A 26,134-nucleotide genomic window follows, 5' to 3' on the forward strand; every position below is an offset into this window, starting at 1 on the left:
TCCTCCCAGTTCCCCATACACATCTACTCTCTTCCCCAGACCCACCCCTCCTCCATTTTCCTTCAGAAAAGAGCAAACGTCCCAGGGATATGGAGCGAACACGGCATAGGACGTTATAATAGGTGTAGGCACAAACCCTCATATCAGTAGGAGGAAAAGGGTCTCAAGAGCAGGCAAAAAAAGTCAGAGACCTCCCCCACATGCACACTGTTAGGAGTCCCACAAGAACGCAGAGCTGCATAAGCATATCATATATGAAGAGTGGATGGTAGTGCAGACTCCGCAGGCCCCATGATTGTCACTTGAATCTCTGTGAGCTCCTATGAGCCCTGCATAGTTGATTCTGTGGGCTGTAGTCTTCTAGTGTCCTTGACCCCTCTGGCTCCAAGTTCCACCTATGTTTGGCTGTGGGTCTCTGTATCTGCTCCCACCAATTACTGGATCAAGTCACTCTGATGGCAATTGGAAAATTTAAAAAAAAAAAAAAACCTTCTTAGCACATGGGCCATACTGACACTAGCTGTGTTGAGCTTTGACATCTGTGCTACATCTTGCTAATACATAGACAGTTTGAGAGATAGGAATTCCAGATCTTCCCTGTACGTAATCTTGGATAGAGGTTTCCTCGATAATCTCAACCCAATTCTCATTGAAGTTATATCTGTATTTATGTGTACGAGGAAAGGAAGGAAGAAGTGTAATGTAAGACAGTGAGTTTGAGAATCTACTTGCAAGAGTATGTGGCATTTGATGGGTTGTTATGAAAGCAGCTAGCATGGTGCCTTAATCTAAATTCGGGACTCTTCTGGGAAATCCATTAACAAGTCTCTGCTATGTAACCTAAGATTACCATCAGCTAAGATTCACTCACTAATTACACTAACATGGAAAAGACTTGATTACGTTTCTGAGTTAACTGAAGTTCTGAGATCAGATGGCTCTTATTTACATTCTACTTATGGACCTGAGGAATGGCCTAAAACTGTGTCTTACAAATAAAAACAATACATTTCTATCACACAAAGGTACTGTGAAAATTATATGAAATACTATTTATAAAATGCATAGTGCTTATCTTTTAAAAATTGGTCTTTGAAAATGGTGGTAATATAACGATTACTAGTAGTATCAAATGGTTCCAGAAACCCTACTGGACAAAAACCCAATTTATACAACTTTATTAGAACAATCCGATCAACCAGCCTGTCCGAATGTTTTAAAGTCTCCCCTCTCTCTGTGTGATGTGCTTATCTTTGTCTTTCTGTTTTCCCTTATCCTCTTCACACCATGCTCATTTCCACTTAAATGTCTTTGCTCTTGAGCTTCTTCTTATCCAAAGATCTTTGCCCTAACTTTCCTTCAGTGAAGTGCTGTCAGCCTTCCAAAGCCCGTTTAAGTTCCAGCTCCACGTGGCCTTCTCATAACTCTAGTCCCAGTGGATGTCTCCATCACTTTCAAATGACACTTGTGTAGCATCAAGTATCATTTTGCACATAGGTGTGCACGATATTATTTCATCCCCTATTTGTCTTATATTTTAAATTCTGTTGTCTCCTATAAAAGAAGAGATTGGGCTATCCACTTGTGTGCCCTGCTTGCCTATAAAAATATCTCCATTACTCTAAGTACCCGTTCTTTTTTACAGTTACTTCCTGGACCACACTAGATATACTTAGACCCTAGTCTATACTGAAGCCAATCCTAAAGATGCCCCCCCATGGTTAAAAAATTTCTCTTTTCAATATATTATACTATTTTCCCTGCCGTATCTTTACTTTTATCATTGTTCAGACTCCAGCATCTCCGACTGTGTCAAGTACCAAAGCAGTTTATTAGTTGGGATTAAGTGAATGGTCAATGTTGTCCTTAAGTAAACCATGTTCCATCATTGAATCCTTGCGTTTCCATTTGAGTGTTTTGTGTGATTCATAATTATCCTCCACACAATGCCTGTATTCGTCACTGGAGTTTATTAGGATCCCAGGTAATTGGGATTCACTGAAGTCATGCTGGCAAGGCTGGCTGTAGTAATTCAGACACATTTCCTATTTCTGCACACACTATCTTCTGTGGCATTAGGTATTAAAAAATAAAATGTCATTTCCTTCTATTTCCTTATCCATCTTGTTAAATATTGCATTTGTGGATATGGATATGACCTCCCTCGCCCACTGGAAGGAAAGGCAAAATCCAGAGGGATAGCCATGGAGTCAAAAGAAAAATACAATGACAATGTTACTTTCTGCCAGAGAGAGACCCTTTTCCCCTCATCCTTCTAGCCATGGAAGTCTCATGTAAATATCCTTCCATGACTGTAGTTCTCCAGCCCTTTCAGCCACAGGATGCACAGCAGAAAAGCACATGATGACACTGCCTTGAAGACTAGACTTTCTGCCCTGACAGTGGTCTAGCCATGCTAGGCAGAGAAGAAAGACTGTTTTAGTGTCGAGGTACAGAGAAGAGAGAAGAGGAAGATACTTTCATGAAAAAAATAAATGATTTGTCAACTCCTCTGCTGGCCTTCTCTTGCTTGTTTCTTAAGAGAACACAATGAGGCTACTGAAATTTCAAATGTACAGAAGTGAAAATCTGCATCTTTCTGAGTATATTTATTTCCTCCTGATCATGGAAAAGAATGGCATTGAACCCCAGTGACAGTCAGAAAGACTGGGTGCTTGTCTGAAACCTCTGAGTCTACAAAAAGAGTCAATAAAAAAGAGTCAGTTTCTTACTATACCCAAAGGAAGGAGGGAAGACACTTGTCAGTGAGCTATGCACTCTGCCTTGCTTCTTCCATTTGTTTGGGTAGCACTTGCATACCCATATGTTATGTGGTCAAAGATACTTTGCAAGAGGGCTTATCTTCTTGGGAAATGTCTGTATTTGTTTTATTGGCAATAATGAAATCACCACCGGTTATTCCCTCTGCAGATGCTGTGATTGGTGGGTTGTTTGTATGGTAAGAATTCTCCCTTTGGACTCTAGTCTGGATTTACAAAATCCATACACTACTTGTCTTGACACTTTTTTTTTTAAATAAATTTCTTTGTACTTTTCCCTGGAGATCTGTTGTGATTTGAAGGAGTTGAGGTGAACAAGGAAGACACAAATATCTGAGGAGCAAAAGGAGTAACTCGCAATCTCCACCAGCCCTTCTGAGCAGTTCTCGGGTGGTCATGTGACAGGTGGGCTCCGTGTCTACAGTGCTGCAGGAACAAGCATCCAATGGCAGCTCAACATAACTCCCGGAATTTCACCTACAGGCAGATGGCCACAGTTATATTACAGTCGCAAAGTTTCTTTTTACTTCTTTTCCTCTGCCTACCCCAAACCACTACAATTACATATGCCATTCATGCCAGGGACATTTTCATGTGCCCGAGAGAGTGTGGTCCGTTTAGATTCATTTATTTCAGCATTATCACTTCAAAAATAGGATGCACATATCGAAAATAGAATGCCCTGTTGCACAAGGAAGAAAATTACACTCTAACTCTTTAAAAAGCCTTTCGTTCCTTTGACTTCTTCAGGAGCCCAAGTGTTTCAAAACCAGCCACCCTTTGACAGATCAAGGGAAGGGCCAACGGTTATGTCATATAATTGGCTTTTTGTAGCAAGACAGAAAAGGATTTGAGTGTCTGCACCATGGCTTTGGAGCTGAAAATATGGTGAGGTATTTTATGTTCCTGAATATATTTGTCCGTTTGTAAAATGGGGATAATAGGTACTTACAAACTGCTTTTACTGAGAAAACACACCGACTTCTGACTTGAGCCCACATGATAACTAGAAGCAGGATAAAAGCCGGCATCTCTGAATACATTTTCTATCGTCTTCTTTACTTTGGATCGGTCACATAGTCATGCTAATCACTCAAGAAGTGTAGGACCAAACAACTGGGCTACACCGCCTATTTCATCCCTCTTCAAGTTAGAGGTCACAAAGATAAGCGAAACTGAGGTGTCTTCGTGTCGAATTTTATAATGCTCTATTTCAGCTTCCCCAAATGTTCCTACAGCCTTCTGATCATTGTCTTAAGCTTGCAAGTCACTTTAAATTTTAGAATCAACTAAAGCTCATAAGGCAGACTATCCCCAAATAATGGAAATGATCAAGGATCCTGAGGATGTGTGCCTTTAGATAGGAGTAATCACCTTATGAAGACTAGATTCTTTTATCTTCTTCAGGTAGTAGGGACTTCTTTGGGACATCTTGTAGAATAAGAATCAAGACAGTAATCAATCAAGCTACACCTTGAACATGAATTCTGGGTTATGCATGCTGTATGTCCCTTGGGAGTCCTGTCTCTTTTGATCAGTTTCCCTTCCTAACAGGCCACTTTGGGAGAATCTCTACATATTCAGTTGCCCTGTTGCTTTGGAGTCTGTGACCCAGCAGAAAACCACAATAGGAAGTAGGTAAAGCCTGTTTACCTCCTCAATGTTGGTAAATGAGAGAGGAACTGACTGGGCTTTCAATATTTCTTTTGGGGGAATGTTGTCTTGTTATCTCTCAATTAAGTCTTCCTACCTCTTAAAGATTCTACCACCTTCCAATAGTGCTACAGGCTGGTGACCAAACCTTCCACATAGTGGTGTTTGGAGGGTACTTACCCAAGTCATAGCAAAAATCTTAACAAAGGACATTATCTGGCACATTCAGGTACCATCTATTGCAAATGTTTTCTTTGTTGCCATCTGTTTATTTTATTTTATGTGTTTTAAGTCAGTTAATTCGCATAGTAATCTTGCATGACAATTAAAATTAGCATCTCATTGCTCATATGAGGGAACGAAAGAAAACTAAAGTTAACATCCAAGGCAACAAGAGGAACAGTCAGTTTCAGTTGATTTGAGTCTATGATCTTTATTGGCACATCTTCATCTCTATATAGAATTGACCAAATATTTTAAACTTTCTTTTCCTTTCTACCTTTATATTCCTTGATTGTAAAGTTCAGTAGCCCTTTATAAAGATGTATATTCAAAGTTTGAGGAGAATATTTCCAAAATCCCACAACTGAGCAGTCTTTGATGGCACCAGTGTTGTATATTAGTGTTTATTTACTTAGGGACTTAGAATAACATTTTCTGATTCAAGGCTCCAGAAAGGAAACAAGGTAGACAACAAATCACTCTTCACCCCCTGTTACCCAAAAGTTTTCATCAGTCCTGAGGCAGAAGACTATGTCTGCCTGTGAAGTATGTCAGTGTCTCCCCTCAGAGCATCACAAGTGACAAGAAATGGTGGTTGCTCTCTGACGTTTCCTGACCTGGATTGCCATTGTCAGTGACTTTGGAATTCAAACTATACTCACCCAGTGACTTTGGAATTCAAACTATACTCACCCAGAGGTGATTTGCCTTTTATAATTTAAACAGTTCTCATTTCAACAATGTGCTGGGCATCAGCCTCCCGTCGGTGGCAGGAGTACAATAAAGGCTTTTAAGCCACTCTCAGCAGAGGCCCCCCATGCTGCTTTCTTTCTTGGTATGCCTTTGCCTTCACTGTTAGCCATTAGAAAAGACTGTATGTTGTTATTAGCCTTCATCTTAACTGAACAGAAGTTGTGATCAAACTCCTGAGCATTCATAAGTGGGATATAATTTTTACAATATTGGAAGAAAAAAAAAATAAACTCAAGTTCACTGCATCCAAAAGCCCATCCAAAAGTTTCTCCTTCTTATTGTGTTAAGCAGTCTAGATATTCACTCTGTGGTGCACACACCTTTTTCAATTCCAAGCAGCCGAGCGATGACTGAAGACCTAAGATAGCTAACAGACAGTGTGTGTGTGTGTGTGTGTGTGTGTGTGTGTGAGAGAGAGAGAGAGAGAGAGAGAGAGAGAGAGAGAGAGAAAGAGAAAGAGAGAGAGAACGCTGTTCCTATGAAAAAAATCATTAGGAAACTGGCAATACACTCTAACTATGTGACTGTCTAATATCAAGTGTTAGTAGAAAATGAAAACCTGCAAGTTACTGCTTTTCAAAATTATTTCTTCTACAGAAGGGAATAAAAAGAGTTTTGAGGAACATACGACAATAAAAGATTTAATTATTTAAGTTAGAAGGAATGCATCCATTGTTGTACAAACATTACCCCAAAGGCTTTCCTCTGTGGTGTTGAATGGTCGTTCCACGCCTGTAGAACACATACTTCCATCGTTTCTATGTATTGGATGATGGCAGTGGTTCTCAGAGGTACTGGGAAGCTTGTCCTAGGCTGAGCTTTGAAGAGGTGAAGTGAAGACCAACTGTTAGGAGAACACAGATGCTTATCTGACTTAAGCCACCTCGACTGTCTAAAGGCTGAAAAGCATGAGAGAAACAGGAGAAAGGCATAGAAGCGAACCCAAAGAGCAATAAGGAACAGGGGTTGCATGTTGTGGAAGCAGCTCTGAAGCGATGGGGGAGCTTGCCAGGTAGAAGTGTGGGAAAGAATTCTAGCCTGAAGGACAGAGGAGAGAGGACAGCTCTTTAACAAGCCACCTAAATCTCCATAGTCCCTCGGGGCTCTTGGATACCACATTAAAAGCACATCCATCACTGCACAGCTCTGTGATAGGAGCAGGTGCTGGGGCATTAATGAAAGGGCTGCCAGGTCCTGCTTTCTGCCATAGCCTCTGAGCCGATGAATCATCATTTTCACCTAATCCCACTTTGCGCTAATCAGGACAGATGATGGGAGGGCTTAATTGGGAATGACATGAAGTCATTCATTCTCCTCCAGTGGAAAGCACAACTGTGCTGCTGGTGGGGAACACACAAGTCATCACTCAAAACATAGAAGAGTAGCTTAATATGCATCCCCTAGTGCCTAGTTCAAATATAAAGAGAAATATTAAAATTTACCTCGAAGAATATCAATTCCTATTTTACTTTTTAACAGCTCGGGCAAGATATACATATAACTAACAAAATGGGAGGAAATAAAGAGTAACAAAAAATGGAAAGAGCAGTGAGGAAGGAAAAGGAAATGGAACGCCTGCGTAAATAACAGTAATTAGATGAACATTGTATTCCGGTTAACTGTAAAGCTTTCAAATGAGACGGAATAGGAAGCTAAACACAGCTAGGCGAAATCAATCAATAAGGCACACGGCAACAAAACTATTTTATGGTGAGTTTCAAGCAAAGACTTCTGAGTAGAGCCAACAGTTGGGCAGTTTTAGACAGCTGATTAAATGCATATGCATTATTTTAAGCTAGTCAAATTGCACCTCTGTTCATTTTCCATTCGGTTTAGATTTCCATAAATGATAACTAATAGGGTGCTATCATTATCCCACAGCTCTCTAACCAAGTATTCAACAGAGCGAGTTAAAATATGCTTTTGTGGGCAATTCATGGATGGGACGTTCTTTGGAAATGGCAGAATCAACTGAGCAAAGTAGGCAAAACTGCTGTGTGGGCCAGGCAAATTTTACCAGGAAAGGGCCACAGATGCCAGGAATTGGTTCTATATTTTTTTTTTCTTTTGGTTAATTTTGAAAATAATTGCTACTCTTACATTAATTTGACAGTAGCTCCTCAGTCTTATATGGAGATATTCTGCCAAAAGAATGTTGGATCGTATAACTTTAAAAGACAAAGGCTAATGTTTTGTACTCATATTTCTTGAATGTATCAGGATCTTTTGTTGCAATTGTAACTGTGCCTTCTATCTGTATTACCACTGTCTGGTCACAAGAACCTGCAGGATTTAAAGTGTCTTTTCTTTAAAAATCACCTAGAAACACATGCTCTATCCTGAGCAATGGGACACAGGAGGCTCAATGAATGATACAGGTCTGATCTTTCTCTTCAGGTTCTTGTATTACTGGTGCAAGAATGTTGCACTGGACATGGGGACCCTGGGTGAGTCAGGGGAGAGGAAGAGAACCCTGATATGAGGTTACTTTCTACAGGAAGACAAAATAGCTTGCTGCTGTTTTGCATTCTGATCTGCTATTGTACTTAATAGAAAGCTATCTGTGTTATGACTTTCTGAAAGTCTGATAGGTAAACATTCTTTTACAAGTTTTTTTTAATAACAAATATCTTAAATGAAGCCCATTAATACTAAAAAAGGGTTTCTTCGGGGAAATATGTTGTTGGTGCAAGGATAGTATTCATTTAACCTGTATCCTACTGGGTTTCCCACCTGTGAAATGGTACAATAAATGATGGAGGGAATTAAGACCGTATGCTATCAAGAAAATGTAAAGGATTATCTAGTATGTACGCTAAAGAAAGACGTGAGACATGCCATGCATTCAGGAAGAGTTCTGCTCCCCAACAATTACCGATTTTAAGATCTGGTTCCCTAGAGTGTTCTATTAATTACTTTTGATTTCTAGTGAACTAATATATTGCTGGCCAAGTAAATGATCTGCTTTGATATGTGTGAAGTGAATTCTGGAGAGAGCTACAGCCTTGACTTTGCCCTTTGTAAGTTGTATGACCTTAAACAGGCTACCCAAACTCTTTGCAAGCCAACTCTTCGCAAACAGAAAACAAGGAGAACAGGGTTTTAGGATCTTACAGATAATATGAATATACAGAACAGAGCTGAGATGCATTTAATAAAAGGTACATATTTCCCTTTAAGTGTCAGATTTACTTGGAAACAATACATGGGTGTAGAAACATTAACTAATTGCAATATATTTTTTCAGAAACTTTGAAGTCGTGGCCTCCACGTTTAATTAGCATGAAGCTTTCTGCAGAAGGGTGTAAGTTCATCAGTAGTCATTAGTCCTGCTGTGTCCCCTTATGATCTCCAGCAGCCCTGTGTCCAAAAGCCCCACCTGCTAGAAGATTATACTTCATAGTAAAGTGTCAGGGTCACCTTGTTGTCTTCTGCCTAGGCCATATCAGTGCGTAAACAATTTTAATCCATGATAGCAAGATCATTTCAGTTAAGAAAGAACCTAATAGTTTAAAATCAGCAAATAAACAACAAAATTTCATTTACTCAGCATATACTAGAACCCAGAAGTGATAATGAGTGTTATTGATGCCTGATGTCACTTATTGTGATATTTGGGAAAACAGGACTTAAATCCTATAGTTTTAGGCTGAAGTCTTGGCTCTGGTTCTCAGCTCGATGACCTTGATACACTTTCTTTTCCATAGTTTGTGAATGTTGGTGACAGTTGTTGCTCTGTGGAGGTCTGTTGTTAGGGTCAATGGAGCAGTGCACAGGGTATTTTGGGCACTGTAAATGTATCAAACCACTCCTTCTATGGGCTAGTATGAGATCTCTAGGTTTCCTGGCCATCTCACATACTGACCCTTCTTTGTCTCGCTGGAGACTTCAGCTGTTTAAGAAAAAAAGACAAAGACTTTTCTGCCTCTCCAATTGCTAAAGTTGGCTTCCTATAGTCTCTACCTTATTACCTGTCTTCCAACAAAAGTTCTTATTTGCATCTCCTTTGACTTGAGTCCTTCAGAAAATAGAGGAAGTCAGCTCAGTGGTGCAGTCAGGTTTTAAGAGGGCATAAACTCAACCTGTGTCTGATCTGGATGGCCAAGCAAATGAATGGGGAATATTCATTGACAGTGCTCTGTAAACCCAAGTAGAATGCAGCAGCATCTCAGTGTTTATTTAGGTTGTGACATCTTAAGAAATCATGCCGATTCCCCATATGATAGTGCCGTTTATCGCTTAATTAAAAATTTAAAAACAGTTTTTGAAGGTTAAGGGTTCCATCTAAAACTTCAAATCATTCTCAAGGAAAATTAATGAAAATTATTAATTGTTATAGCTCACTTATAAGAAGCTAGATGAGAACATTATGAAAAATTAGTGAAATTATTATCAGATGGAATAATTAAAGATCAATTGTGAAATAATCACATAATTCTAGCTATACGCTATATCGCTCTTCATTAATCAAAGATAATCTGGAATTGCAATACTTAATTAAATGCAAGAAAGTGTTTGTGTGTGCTGGCTCTGAAAGGGGATAATTGGAGAGTGCCAAAGCTGTGCGGTTGTTAGCTTGTGCTGATTTTTGAGAGTGGAGAGCCCGAGATTCTGCAGTGTGGGTGCGGGTCACTCTGTGGACAGCTGATGAAAATCTAGAGTCAGAGATTCTGCAGGGTGGGGGCTAGTCACTTTAGACCTGCTGAAATCTGTTCTACCATAGACGCCAAGGCTTTCCAGAAGATACTAATCATTTCCTCTGCAAAGATTTGTTTTTTTTTTTCTTCATTCTGAAAACTGGGGTTATTAATTCATCAGCTAGAAGACAGTAACATGTGTGATTCAGGCATTTGCCTCTGATCTTAATGTCCCGTCAACAATTTTTTTTTTTATTTTTGGCTTTTTTTTCTTCACCACCTCAGAGCAGCCTTCCTGATTGATGCCCACCATGATCCCCTGGAGGAAAGTTACTCTGCTCTCTTTCCCATTCTTAAACTAAGCCCAGATCCAAAATTCACTAGGAAGCCACACGCTGATTTAAAAATACAGTATTTTAAAAGATTTATTCACTGATTATTATTTTAATTGAAATAGCATCACATCACTTCCCCCCTCCTTTTTCTCTGCATCCCTCCCAGTAACCCTCCCTCAAACACTTCCCATGCACCCCCACTCTCAAGCTGACATCCTCTTCCTCTTTGATTATATCTGTAACATGTGACATATATAAATCTACATACACATACACAGTTTACTGAGTCCATTTTCTTGTCATACGTCGGTCTGTGGTTTTAAAGCTGACCACTCTGATCGGAAGACAAAGCAAGTCAGTCATCTGTAGGAGAGTTTATTTCTTCTCCCAGGAGTCATTAGTGGCCTACAGGTCTTTGTCTAGGAGTGGGACCCTGTGCAGTTCCCCTGCTCCCACATGAACAGGTCCAGGGACATTACTATTGTTCAGGTCTCATTTATGCAGCCGTGTTTGGTATGACTGTCTCCACTAGACTTCTTTGTATTCTAGCTCGCATAGTATTTTTAATTCCCCTCTTCCACGGTGTTCGCTGAGCCATACATGCAGGAGCTGTGATACTGATGTGTCTGTTGAGGCCGGGCTCCTGATGATCCATTGATCTCTGCATTGTGTTCAATTGTGGTTTTCGGTAGTGGTTTTCTCTGTATATTGAAAAAAAAAAAAAACTTCTATTTTGAGGCGGTTACACTTATCTGTGACTATAAGGATAAGATTTCAAATGTTGTAAGAAATTGTATTGGTCTAGCAAAATGACAGTAGCGGTTTCTTTCTAAGGTCCATGACCTGACTAGCTCTGGAAAACTGGCTCTTTCCAGTATCAGGCATGATTTTCCTCCTGGACAGTGGAACTTAATGTACAGTTAGACAGTTATTGGTTGGGACCAACATGTGAATCCTCTGCCCGCAAGCTTATAAATATCTTGCTATGCTGGTAATTGCTGTGGTTCATAGTGTTTAGTTCGTGGTTTTGAGTCTTGGTAGGACTGTTAGCATCTGACAATTGGCAGCTTGCATAGTATCGTCTAGAGCTATGAAAGGTAGAACACAGGAGAGAGACTTTTAGGTAAGATCTAGCCCAAATCATCCAAATATTGTATCCTAAGTTTGTTGTATTTTTAATAATAGATCCACCCTCAATTCTTGAGGGACAACTGTGGGTTGTATGGGTAATATATATTGTTTGGAAGTTACTTAGACTATCCTAACCAACTGTTCAACAGGAGGTTTCTCTTGTATAGTACTGGAGTTTCTGGTGGTCTTTTGCTTTTGCGAGGAGCATTGTAAAACCATGTGACTTAATATTCTTTATATCTTAAAGAAATATATATATCATATATGTTTATGATAAGATGCATATTGATATATAACTTTTACTTATATGTATTGTTATAAATATTATATATATATTTATATATACCTCAATTGTTACAGTGATTACATGGTCCTCAGTTGCAAGTATACAACATGGAGTAACCATAGAAACCCATATGTGGGGGGGTGACTTTGGAAGACAATAGCAGAATATATGTGATATTGATAGGAAAGCAAAATAACAGGGACAGGACACCAACTAGAGAGGAAGGCAAGGGGTCAATACAGAAGAAGGAGGAACGTGTAATGCTAAATTTGTTTGACAAATCCTCAAAGAATCATACTATTTTATATTCACATAAAATATACATAATATGTGTGCTTGTGCATATGCATAGGAAAACAAATTTTTATTGAAGTTATATGCATGTGTGTTTGTAGGTGTGTACAAGTACCCACAGAGTCAGCTTCCCCTGAGCTGGAGTTAAAGGTGATCCCCTGAGCTGGAGTTAAAGCTATCTCATGTGGGTGATGGGAACTTAACTTAGGTTCCATGGAAAAGCATTACAACCCACTAAATATCTCTCCATTCCACCAACAGTTTTTAAATAAACACTGAAAAGTAAAATGAAAATTACACGCAACAAAACACATTTGTTTTATTCCAGGGTGATTCTTTGTACATCAGTCCATCAATCTCCATGCACACCGACTTCTTCTGCTCACTGTGGTATTTTCGTCTTCCCTCTTCTCAGTCCGTTCCTCCTTTTCTTTTCATACAAAACCCTAAATCCCATCATACTGGATGAGTAGAACACAATTTTGCTTCTTGATTTGCCAGTTAACAGATTGTTCATTTGTTTCCAGTTTTAGAAATCATAATTACAATAAGTGTTGGTCATTGTGGATAAGCCTTCTTGTTCATATTGTGATTTACTTTCTGTAATTGTTGCAAGACATTGTCTTCACTCTTCTTCACACAGTCAAGTAAGCAACACAATATTTAGGAAGCAGAGGAGGCTCCGTTGTCTGTTCTGCATAAAAAGGCAAATGAGTGTAGGAGTCTCACATTCTTAATGGGAATGTTTCAGAAAAGTTTTTATATTTCCTTCTTTATGGGATATCCTCATAAGAAATAAGAGAGGCTCTATTATTACTATGAATCTGCAAGTTTGCCATCTGGGTCTTAGACAGGTTTCATAAATTGCCTAAGACCATACATCTAAAAAGTGCAAAAGTCAAGATAACACTCTGCAATCTACCCATGTCTAATCTGGGCCCCTTTATTCTATAATGAAGAATTTTTGCCTCCTTTGGTATGCATTTAGTATTACATATATACTGTGTAGCTGATGCTGTGTTGAGATGTTCATATTCATAAGAATTCAAAATTTCACGTTCCCTTAAGAATTTGTGATTTGACTGGGATGTTAATACATTTACATGAAAAAAAAAATGAGCACAATTATAAGGCAATAGAGTAAATAAGTTAGATGTTTGTGTTCTGTACTATGCCGGGTGCTAGTGTTAGATTAACAGATGTTTAACAATAACAAAAGGAGTTCTTTGAAAGATGTTCATTAAAGAAATGCCATTTGTAACACACATTAAGAGAGACACAGAAAGATGATGGATAGGGAAGGATCAAGAACTAGGCTTAGGTAATTCTGTACATCTAGGTGACCAGGGGGAATGTGGAGCAACATCAATGGGAAGACTTAGAGTCAAGTTGAGCATAGTGGGTGGGACCCATTTACTGTTGTGTCAAATGGTGTAGCATTGACCTAATGGGTGATAGGGAGACAATGTAATCTTTTAAGAGTGAATGACTTGGCACAAGTGCTATTTTATAAAGAATTAATTAGTGTTGCAGAATGGTGTAGGCAAGGGGGAGCCCATGCCCATCTACTATGGCCTAGGTAGAATGTGAAGAGCAGGAAAAGGAAAAGACAAATCCAACTGCTTTTATGAAAACCAAACAAGTTCTTTCAGCCCTTCACTGACTGGCATTGGAATTTAGAGGCATTCAAATAGAATTCCTCTAGAAACTAAATATCCTTGTGCGAACAGAACCCAGTTTCACAGCCACAGAAATGGCTATAAAAGCTGGGATGCTTTATAAGACTTAATTTTGGCCTGAAGCTTAATTCCCTTTTTGATACAATTCACTGCCTGTCAACTTACCAAAGGATGCCCTGACTTGCTTATTTCAGCTTCTCTTTGGAGTATAGTTTAAAATAGCACCCATCACTCTTAACCTCCACTATTTTCCAAAATGTTTCCCAAATTAATAAGTGCAGGATAGGAGGTAGTGACCCTGGAGGAGACTATGACAAAAATAGCTCACCCATAATTAGAAATGAAATCGCCTTTCATTGAGCAATAGGAAACTGGCAAAACCCAGCAGCTTTGCATACCATGCAGTTCCAAGGGGTCCTTAAGGCAAGTACTTCCCGTCCTCTCTCCTGCTGCCCAGTGGTCCAGGGGTTGCTTTCATTCTCTTGCCCGCTTTCACTCTGCCAGCTTCACGCATATTCACCATACCCCGGGCACACATGTAGGTTGGATGCTGGTAATTAAGTGAACAATTCTCATACGCACACCTCAATTAAACGTTTATGTGGGTCATAGCCACCCCCAAACACACACTCTGCAACACAGGCTAAAGAGACAGCCCTTGATTGATTTGGAAGCTGAAGAAAGTGCTTGAACAGAACTTAATGGTAATGAACTCAAACGCCTCCAGTCTTTCTGAAATGAGTTCCTTTGGTTTGCAGCCCTGCGATGGTTGCTGTTTACTAGATGGGAATGGCATCGTGGACTTGGGGAGAAGATGAACTCCTAATTCCATTTGATGCGTGCTTCGTACATAAGTCATTGCATCTTGAAAATGTGACCTCTCTCCCTGCCTCTAGTTCTACAGCTGTTAAATTAGAATCAAAGCTGCACTTGGGGGATACTGAATGAGACGATCTCCCAAGGATGCTATGCATTGTCCAGGATCTACAACACACATGTGGATACAAAGATTGTGTTCAGTGTCTGCTACTGCCATTGATGGTATTTTGTTTTTGTTGCTATTAAGATTATTGTTTCAGACCCAACGTTTAGTAATTCCCCTGGAGGTATTTGTAGTCTTATGGGAAAAAAATAAACTATATATAAGCACATAAGGCATAATTGAAGATGATGCGTGTACAGATACAAGCAACACTTGTTGAACTAGCAGAAGAAAAAATAATTCTGCAGAAGCAGGCAGAAAGCGTTATGTGTACATCACGTGTTTAAGTATTTTAGCTGAACTGTGAATGGTAGATAGGATTTCTAGTTTGTTTCTCGGTGAAGGAGTGATAGGGATCTTTTTTTTTTTTCTTTTTTGAGGGGAAAATCCAGCAATTGTTTTAGGAAGTGTGCCCTGGTAACAGTGTGAACTGTGGCAGCAAGAAAAACAAGTTATAGCCTCCAAGAGAATCACAAACTGGAAGTGAATATGTTTTGTTATTTTAGTGTGTGAGAGATTGTGAGGCTAAGAACGGGGGTGAGGGGTGGGGGAGGGACTTGTAGAGAAGGAGGCAGGGGGCTGGAATGGAGAGAAGGGATCTGGCAGCTGGCAGCTGTCCTCAACCAGGCCGTCAATGATTAGTACTAAATACCCTTCAGAACCCAAGCTTAACGTTTCCTCCCTCTTAACTCTATTGATTCCTGCCCAATATTTCTCACAGTAGATGCCTGTCAGCTTCTTGCCCTCCCTTTTTCTCTTGATGTACACAACGACTATGCTTGTCCATTACCACCAGCCCCATGACTTTCCTGGCATGTCCTTTCCTAAAAGAAAAAAAAAGATATTTTATTTTATGTATGAGTGTTTACCTGCTTATACGTATTGCATAACAGGTATGACCCACAAAGGTCAGCAAAGGCTTCTGATCCTATAGATCAAGAGTTGCAGGATACTGGAACTGAACCCAAGTCCTCTGGAAAAACACAACTACTCTTACCTGCTGAATAACCTTTCCATTACATTTTTTTCCCTGGAGACTTTTGAATGTTTCCTTTTACCATTGCTGATTTCACAGAAACTGTCATGGTTTCATCTCCTTTTGTTCATTTCCAAGTTAAAAAAAAATCACAAGCATATTCTAAAAGTAATATTTTACTTTCCAAATGGGATATTTACTGAGTTTCTCTAGCACGTACATAGTTCCATATCCACCTAGGTATTCAGGATTTTCAGATGTGGGTATTTCTTGGGGTAAAATGTGTCTACCTTCTAAGTAACTCTGAATTCTATCAGCACCAAGAATAAAAATGGAAAAATAAAACAAAAAGTCAGCCTAAACAAGTTTTTTTTTTTTTTTTTTTTTTTTTTTTTATTTCAACTCTTGCTTTCAACCTCCATACTAAATGTGTCAGTGGGGACTGTAAACAGTCCCTCCACAGTCCCTAGATCTTAATCTTCCTTTGCTGTGTCACCCTGCCTCTATTATCATGTGCAAATAGAGAGATTACAAAATGGTCGATGTATGTCTGTTCTAAACTCTGTTTCGTAGCAAGGGCACACGAGTCTATGATCTGCTGAAATCTTGATTGCAGTTATATCTTTTTTTCCCTTTCACCTTCACGTAAAGCTCCAACTTTCCCTCAACCGGCACAGTTGCAGTTTTCTGACTCCATAAATTTTTCTTCCTTTATCTCCTAGTCTGTTCCAACCACACTTATTTCTCTTTTCCTCATTTCTCTTTTCTTAGGTCTAGAAAACTCATGACAAATGTCTAGCCTAATGAACCATAAAAAAGATCCATTTAGTAAAATTAGAGATGTAGAGAGAGATTACAACAGACATTGAGGAAATTTAGAGATTCATGGAGGCATATTTTAAAAATCTGTGTTCTACCAAACTGGAAAAAATGAAGACAATGTATAGATTTCTTGATATATACAACTTACCAAAATAAAGACAAGTTGAAATAAACAGTTCAAAAAGACCCATAACCATAGTGAAAAAGAAGCAATAATTAAAAATCTTCCAAGAATAACAACAGCAAAAAGAAACCCAAGAGACAGAGCATTGTAGCACAAAATTCTACCACTCCTTCAAAGAACTAATGCCAATACTCCTAAATTTATTCTGCAAAATAGAAACTTAGCCTACACTTCCAAATTATATCTATGATGTCACTATAATCCCGATACTAAAACCACACAAATGCTCAACAAAAATTATAGACCAATATCTTTTATGAATATAAATGCAAAAGTTCCCAATAACACACTTGCAAATCAAATTCAAAAACACATAAAAGGATTAGCCACCATGATCAAATTGGCATCATTCCAAAGATGCAGGGATGTCTCAATATAGGCAAATCAATAAACGTAATCCTCCACATAAACAGAATAAAACACAGAGACCACATAATCATCTCATTAGATGCAGAAAAGACCTTTGACAAAATCCAGTATCAGTTCATAATAAGTGTCCTAGAAAGAGTGGGTGGCAAGGGACATATTTTACCAGAATAAAGACAGTTTACAGCAAGTTCACAGACCGCTTCGTCCTGACCAAAGAGATGCTCAAAGCAACTCCACCAAAATCAGGAACAAGACATGAATGTCCACTTGCTCCATACTTATTCACTATTACACTTGAAGTTTTGTTGTACTATAGCAATAAGACAATTCAGCGAGAATAAGAGGTTACAACTAAGAAAATAAGTAGCCAAAGTATCTTGGTTTTTCGAGACAGGGTTTCTCTGTGGCTTTGGAGCCTGTCCTGGAACTAGTTCTGTAGACCAGGCTGGTCTCGAACTCACAGAGATCCGCCTGCCTCTGCCTCCCGAGTGCTGGGATTAAAGGCGTGTGCCACCATCGCCCGGCTGTATCTTTATATTTTTGACATAAAAGGCCCTCAAAGATTTACCAGGAATCTTCTACAGCTGATAACCACTTTAATAAAAGTATTAGAATACAAAATTAACAAACAAAAATCAGTATCCTTCCTACTTCCCTGTAGCAAACAGACTGGGCATGAAATCAGTGAAAAAAAAAGATCTTTCATATTAGACTCAAAAAATATTGGAATAACTCAGATCAATAAAGTGAAAGTATGTATAATAAAAAATTCAAGACAGTGAAGGGATACATTGAAGTGATCATCTCTACTTAGCCTAACTTGTAACTGGTATACTCTTAACTCCCGGAGCTCTGTTTAATCTTCTCTTCAGATTTCCCTTCTTTTCTAATGTCCCCGGCTGAAGCCCTCTGCAACTCTTCATGAATTTTCTCATCTTAAAATATCTTGACTGGTTTTGTTATTTTTTTTATTTTTCTGACTTCCTGAATTTTTAAAGTATGTTTTTAGTATAGCACTATCATTATTATCATTTATTGTTTATTATTATTTTGTCTATGTTGGGGTAATAAGGGGAATGAATATGTGTGCACCACAGTATTCATCCAGAGAACAAAGGATAGTGTGGTGGAGTTGGTTCTCCTTGGATGACATTCACAAAAAGCATTACCCATTGAGCCCCTAAACTGTCTTATCACTATAGCTCTGTACCATCATTTGAAGATATTCTGCTTCTCCCACCATTGCTCTTTTTATTTGGAATTGGTTTGTCTCCTCTGGAACTATGATGCCAAATGAATTTTAGAATAGATTCCCACTCTCTGTGTAAGGAAAATCACTGGAATGTTAATAAGAATTGCTTTTGGATCTGTAGGTTGTTTTTAGTAGTACAAGAATCTTTGTCCCTCATAAGATCTTTTTTCTTACTGTCTATAGTAAGCCTTAATATATTATCTCTGCTCAAATCAAATATTATTTCAATGAATGATTCTCATATACCGCCATCCTAAACCTTAACGCAATTCTTTCCTGCTTAGACTATAACAAGCAACTTTGCTCAGCGAGCTTTACATCTTAGTCATCATCCCTTCTCCCATTCATTCTGTACCTGTTGCTAAGCATCTTTTAAAACTGCGGTTTGACTGTGGCATCCCTGTTCCCTTATAGACAGAACAGTATAAAACCTGGCCTTATCTGCTCCTCTGCGTCTCCCCCATTCATTTCTTCATTTCTCTCATAACCCGCTGTGCTGTTACGACATGTTTCCCCTTTGTGATGAACCCATGAAGACAAGAGGATGGTTGGCAATGCTTCCAGTTTATTTTCATCATCAGTATTCAGGGCGTCTGGTCGTTTTCTACTCTTACAACCTTACTGCATTGCCGGTGCACCTTGCACCGGGATGTTTTTGCAGCCTTCTTTTTAATTTGTGAAGAGAAGGAACAGGGGGCCCAAAGGTGATTACCAGTCAGAGCAGTTCATCATTAAAAAGGTCTGAGACTTGTGGCAAGTTGATGACTGTCAGATACAGGTCAAATGGATTTTGCACTATTCAGGCTCAGGGTGAATTACAAAAATTAAATAGCACTCTAATTAACCAGAGTAGTTAGCACATAATTCAGATCTCTGGAGCTCCAGCTGGTTGAGGGTTTTTTTTTTTTTTCATGTGTTGTATAATGTAAAAGTAACCAAGAAAAAAAAAAGTAAAAGACTTTTCTAGTTGGTCTTCTGTCTACAGTTTCAAGGGTAAGGAAACTTTGCAGGTTTTTGCAAAAATGGAAATTTTCCTGCAACTCTAGACAGGGTAAGAAGGTGAGCTCTGTTTTTCAAAGAGAATGAAGGATTAACCTACAGGAAGATGAAAGAAGTTTTGCATTTGGTTAAGTGCTGCGCGTAGCCGAATTCTTAGAGCTACACAACATGAATCAAAAGGGTAGAAGCAAGGTGATAAAAGCATCACATGCAAGGTTATTAGAAAACATGCCTCGCCAATAACGTTAGGAAGGTACTGGGCAGTGTTCTTTACCACATATCAGTTAACACAGTGGAAGACAACTTAGACAAACCCAAGATTTGCTATAAAAAGAAAATAATGGGCTGCAGATGTAGCTCCATGCAGAGAAAGCTTGCTCAGGCTATGCAAAGCTCGACATTTGATCCTTTAGCACTTAGAAAAAAATAATAATAATGGTGCCAATAAAAATTATTTAAATATCTGATAAGTGATGTAATCATGTTAATGAGGTTCTAAAAATGATGAGCTATGATAAGGCCCCATACAAATATTGGAACCATTTTTCGTATTGTAAGTCTCTGCACAAAAACCAAAATCAATTATCTGATTTTACTATTGCACAAAAGAAAAACTGAGAGTTGTCACCGTGAATTGCCAGCAAATATCCAAGATAAGCTGCAAGCTGGGTGTGATGCTCCATACCTCTAATCCTAGAATTCAGCTTAGCAGGACGGGGGTTCAAGCATGCAAAGCAGCCTAGGTTAACTACCAAGTTCAAGACCAGCCTGGGTAGTATAGATCCTGTCTCAATAAACAATAATTAAAGTTTTAAGACCCCAATTATTGGGTTACTTAGAAACTACAGAAAGATATAACAGTGTACATAAACCAATTATTCCGTTTTCGGATCTCTAACATTTAAGGTTCAACTAACATATTTCATTCTAAATTTGAGTCTGTATTTTTTTCCAAGATCATTTCCATTTGTGGTTTTCACATAAAATTAGCAGTGCTAATATTACTAGCAACTGTGTTTAGGCCTTTCACACCCTCAGGAACTGTGCTAAACACATACACTGTCCCATTTATTCCCACATCTCCACAGAAATAAGACATATTCTCAGGGTTTTGAGGATGAGGAAACTGTGGTTGACATATTCAAAACAAAATTTCTAGAAGTTAAATGGTGGCAAGACAGGTAATGAGGAGAGGGCTTATTAAATTGAACATCCATATCTTGAATGGTCTCATTATCAATGTAAATGAAATGAAAAGCTGATAGAAATAAATTTGCTTCTGTACATATCAAAATGGTTATCTTTAATATAAAGGTCATTACTTCATAGAAGCACACTCTGTAGCTGTGGCAAGTGTCATTCTATTTTATCCACATTAATAATGTTTTTCCCATAAGCTCTCATTCTAATGTGGACAAATATCTTCAAGTCCTCTTCTTGTGACAAGGTTGTAATGCAACAATATTGTCACTGGTGCAACCTAATCTACTCCTTGCAAGAAATGAAGTAAAATGATGTCCTTTATGCTCTTATTTTTTTTTCTTTATAGTCAGTATAAATGAAAATATTTGACGCTCAATTTAAAACAATCAAGCAAATAAAGAAATTTCCTTAGGTTTAGAATATTAAGGAAAATGGTAGAGGAAGACCTAACCATTCAAAGCCTTGTGTTCATTGGCTCTTTTATCAGGCAAAGCCTACTATTTACAAATTCTTCTTAAAAGTGAGCATTCTGTGTATTTGTCTTGTTTCATATCTTTCGAGAACAATTGTATGTAGCAGAAGACATATACTTAATATCTACACCACTAAAACTTGGATACATTGTAACCTAATGGCCTTTTTAAGTTTTCTGTTACAAATAGCCATAGGTATAGCAGCTATCCATTTCAATGCAAGTCTGCTAACACCATACTGATGGGTTCTTACTGCTTGTGGTTGGAGAGTGTGAGGTCCCCAGGTTTTGTTTCTGTTTGACTTGGTTTGACTTACTGTGTTTACTTGACTCAAAGTTCTTTGTGTTTTCAGGGACTGTGATGCTTCTAGTAAATGTTGGGAGGATTTTTTTTTCTGTTTTTGTAAAATAGTTTTGAGAATTATTATAATATATATATCACATTGGGTGGTAGAGATATTTTAACTATATTAAATTTGTCTGGTCCTTGAATATAAGATACTTTTTCATTTATTGTGGTTTCTTCAGCTTCTTTCATCAATATTTTATTGTTTCTGGTGTGTGTATTTTTAATCTCTTTGTTTTAATATATTAGCAAGGATTTTCTTTCTCATTTCTCTATTCTTTCTTTGTTTTTCAGTATACATATATAAACAGTGTTTCTATATCATTGTTATAGAAATCATGATGACAAATACTATTAAGCTTTTATATTTATCTATACTTAAATTTGTTCATCATTTTCATTTTTGATGGAGTTTAGAGAGGTCTTTGTACATGCAATCATGTTGAAGAAGAAGAGATGGTTCAGTAATTAAGAGCATTGATTGCTTACCTACATGAAAGTTCATAACTGTCTATAAGTCCAGGGCGGAGGAATCCAATGCCCTTTTCTAGCTTCCATGAACATTGAACACATACGGTACACAGACATATGCGCACGCAAATTACACATACACACATAACATGAAATTAAAATATATAATTTTTAAAAGATCATGTCAAAGATGTTTGACATGTTACTGATATTGACAAAAGTAATAACAGACCAATGAAAGAGAATGTGCATGACCAAACAAAATCCACATAATATAGTCAACTGAGCTTCATCAAAGATGCCAGCAGTATACAGTGAGAGGTTTTTTTTCTTTTTTTTATTGAGAAAAAAATTCCTGCTTCCTCCCAGCCTCCCATTCCCCCCCCCCTCCTCCAGCACCTCTCCCCCTCCCTCTCCAGTCCGAAGAGCAGTCAGGGTTCCCTGCCCTGTGGAAAGTCCAGGGTCTTTTCCCCTCCATCCAGGTCTAGGAAGGTAAACATCCAAACTGGTTAGGCTCCCACAAAGCCAGAACATGAAGTAGGAACAAAACCCCATGCCATTGTCCTTGGCTTCTCATCAGCCCTCATTGTCCGCCATGTTCAGAGAGTCCGGTTTTATCCCATGCTTTTTCAGTCACAGTCCAGCTGGCCTTGGTTAGCTCCCAACAGATCAGCCCCACTGTCTCGGTGGATGGGTGCACCTCTCGTGGTCCTGACTTCCATGCTCATGTTCTCCCTCCTTCTGCTCCTCATTGGGACTTTGGGAGCTTAGTCTGATGCTCCAGTGTGGGTCTCTGTCTCTATCTCCATCCATCGCTAGATGAAGGTTCTAAGGTGATATGCAAAATATTCATCAGTATGGCTATAGGATAGGGTCATTTCAGGTTCCCTATCCTCAGCTGCCCAAGGAACTAACTGGGGACATTGCCCTAGGCACCTGGGAGCCACTCTAGGTTCATGTCTCTTACCAACCCTAAGGTGGTTCCCTTAGGTACCCTCATCCATTGCTGGTGGGAATGAAAACTTGTGCAACCACTTTGGAAATCAGTGTGGCGTTTTCTCAGGAAATTTGGGATCAACCTACCCCTGGACCCAGCAATACCACTCTTGGGAATATACCCAAGAGATGCTCTATCATATGACAAAAGCATTTGTTCAACTATGTTCATAGCAGAATTATTTGTAATAGCCAGAACCTGGAAACAACCTAGATGCCCTTCAATGGAAGAATGGATGAAGAAAGTGTGGAATATATACAAATTAGAGTACTATGCTGCGGTAAAAAAACAATGACTTCTTGAATTTTGCATGTAAATGGATGAAAATAGAAAACACTATCCTGAGAGAGGTAACCCAGACCCAAAAAGAGGATCATGGGATGTACTCACTCATACTTGGTTTCTAGCCATAAATATAGGTCACTGAGTCTATAATTTGTGATCCTAAAGAAGCTAAATAAGAAGGTGAACCCAAAGAAAAACGTTTAGTTATTATCCCTGCTATGGAAAATAGACAAGATTGCTGGGCAAAAAATTGGGATCTTGGGGGTGGGGTGGGATGGGGTTAAGGGGAGATGGGGAGAGAAAAGTGAGAAGGGGAGGACGGGGGGAACTTGGGGAAATGGGATGACTGGGGATAAAACAAGGTTAGATAGAGGAGCAGGGAATCACATAACTTACAGTGAGAGTTTTAATACATATTCTTGAACAACTTTGATGCCCACATGTAGAAGAATGATATCACAGTACACGTCATACCATAAATAGAAATAATTTCAAAATGCATTTAAAACATAGAAGAAGCCGGGCGATGGTGGCACACGCCTTTAATCCCAGCACTTGGGAGGCAGAGGCAGGCGGATCTCTTTGAGTTCGAGACCAGCCTGGTGTACAGAGCTAGTTCCAGGACAGGCTCCAAAGCCACAGAGAAACCCTGTCTCGAAAAACCAAAAAGAAAAAAAAAATTAGAAGAGCTATAACTTTAGAGCCTATATGGTAAACATAGGAAAAGTGTCTTTACTGTTTGAGTACATTTATTTAGTTATCTATTTAGTGTAAACACATGGGTATTATCATGTGAGCAGGGCAGTCAGGGAAGAAGAGAATGATTCTTTCCTCTATGTGGGTCCTAGGAATCAAACTCATCCCATCTGATGTGGTAGCCGACTTTACACTGAGTCATCTCATTGGCCCAGAAAACATTGCTTGATATTATTCTAGACAAAGACATCTGATATGACCCAAAACTTTAAGGCAAAACCATTCCTATCCCTTATCTGGGCAGCACAATAGGGCTGACCCTGCTGGTGGGGCTCAGGTGAGCCAACCCTAACGGCAGGAGAGTGGGAGAGCTGGCCAGTCCCCCACCTTGTCTGCCATGTGGTGGCACATGTGGGTGAGTGGAAGATGTCCTCTCCTCAATCCTTTCAACCTGCAGCAGAAGAGAAAGATGACCCTCCCCCCTTACTAGCTGCAGCATTCAAGAAATCTTGCTCTGTCCCGCATCTGGGCAGCACAGTAAATCCTGACCCTGTTCCTGTTGACAGTGGTGTGGGTAAGCCAGCCCCAAGAACCTGAGCTCCGGAGATCGGACCATGGCCCTCATTTGACATAGGTGCAATAGGGTATGCAAGAGGAGTCCCAGTGAAGGTCAAGTATTGATAGTGCAGCAGAAACAGGAAACTCAAACTAGACCAATGACCCTTAGCAATGACCACTTGCAAGTAAAGGACTAAAAAAAAGGTTTACTGTGTGACTTACCGTGTCACACTACAACTTTCCTGATGAAATCTTGCTTTCTAAACTTTTCTTTTTCTCTCTTAAATTTTATTTTATTCTATTTGGGGTGAGGGAATGTTGCAGGGGAAGCGGGAGGATACAAAAGGACATCGAGATGAATGGGATTGAGATTCATGAGGTGAAAACTACAAAGAATAAATTAAAAGTTGTTTTTTTTTTAACAAGAGACAAATATGAGTGCATCAAGCTGAACAGCTCCAACACATAAACAGCAATGGAAACAGAACACTTCTGAAAAAGTATAAAAAATATAAACCCTAAATATAAACATGAAGGGTCTAGTATTCAAAGTAAATTATAGATTCAAACAAGTAGCAAGCAAATAAGTATGCTAGTAATACCATTAGCAAAGATTGATTAGATTTTTTTTTCAAATGAAGATTTCAAATGTCCATCAGATACATGAAATAGATAAATAAGCTAAAAGTCCTTGAATGTGAGGGAAATGTAAGTATATATAGCTCCATGAGGCACATCTAGGAGACAGAGATGATTTGAGTTTCCCCTTGTAAATGAGGAAGAGTAGCTGTGAGATGTAACGTGCTCAGCATAGTGTGTTTGTGTGACTCTAACAAGCTTTGACAGGAACATGCATGGTGCAACTTCAGATAATAGATTATTAATGGATATATAATTCTATATTCACGAGTTACAAGATTTTTTTTCCTGTCTTAAGTGTCTTCCAGTTTTGTTTCTCATCTATTTTCTTATCTCCGAAATGCTCCGGGGGAAATGTTCTAAATCTATAAAAGATGCACCAGTGCACGGTGGAACATGGGCCATGTACCTTCTTGCATCCTAGCTGATGTGCAGGAGTGTGCAGAACACTCTTGCACCAAGGGGCAATGCATTCTTATTTATCTTATGGAGCTTCAACTCATGCTGAGGTCATAGAAGAAAACACACTGAAGGAAATCTTCATTTAATCAACTTTTTAAAAAGAAATAGATAAGATAGACATAGATAAGGATATTAATAAATAGGTAGGTAGAGAGAGATGTTAGATTTAGATAGATAGACAGACAGACAGACAGACAGACAGATAGATAGATGGATGTAGATGATTGATTGATCCCTTCATAGAAGCTATGACATCATTCAGTCTCACAGGCTTTTAAAAGAATGAGCCATGTAAAATCCTGACAAGAGGAAACTCTGATAAAGTAGTGATGAAAAAAACTTGGTATATTTGAACTGCAGAATGTAGTTAGTGCATGGAAAGCATAAGAAAAATGCTGGGATGAAATCAAAGTTAAGAGGATAGCAGTTCTGCGTTAGGATTTGAGATTTAATTGGAAACCATGGAAGGATGCCTATCAGCTGAAGTTGAATTGTCACTAAAGGCCATGTATAAGGATTTCTCTTTGCTCTGCATGCTCCAAGTCACAAGAACCATGGGCAGACCCTCAGCTATCCACAGTGCTCTATTTAAACGAGAAGTATTTTCTCTCTTCATAGTTTTCTTTTCTAGGTAATTTGAACCTTAGTTGA

Source organism: Alexandromys fortis, unplaced genomic scaffold (assembly GCF_014885135.2).
Source record: "Alexandromys fortis isolate MF-2015 unplaced genomic scaffold, M_Fortis_MF-2015_v1.1 scaffold_11, whole genome shotgun sequence".
Taxonomy (NCBI): Eukaryota; Metazoa; Chordata; class Mammalia; order Rodentia; family Cricetidae; genus Alexandromys; species Alexandromys fortis.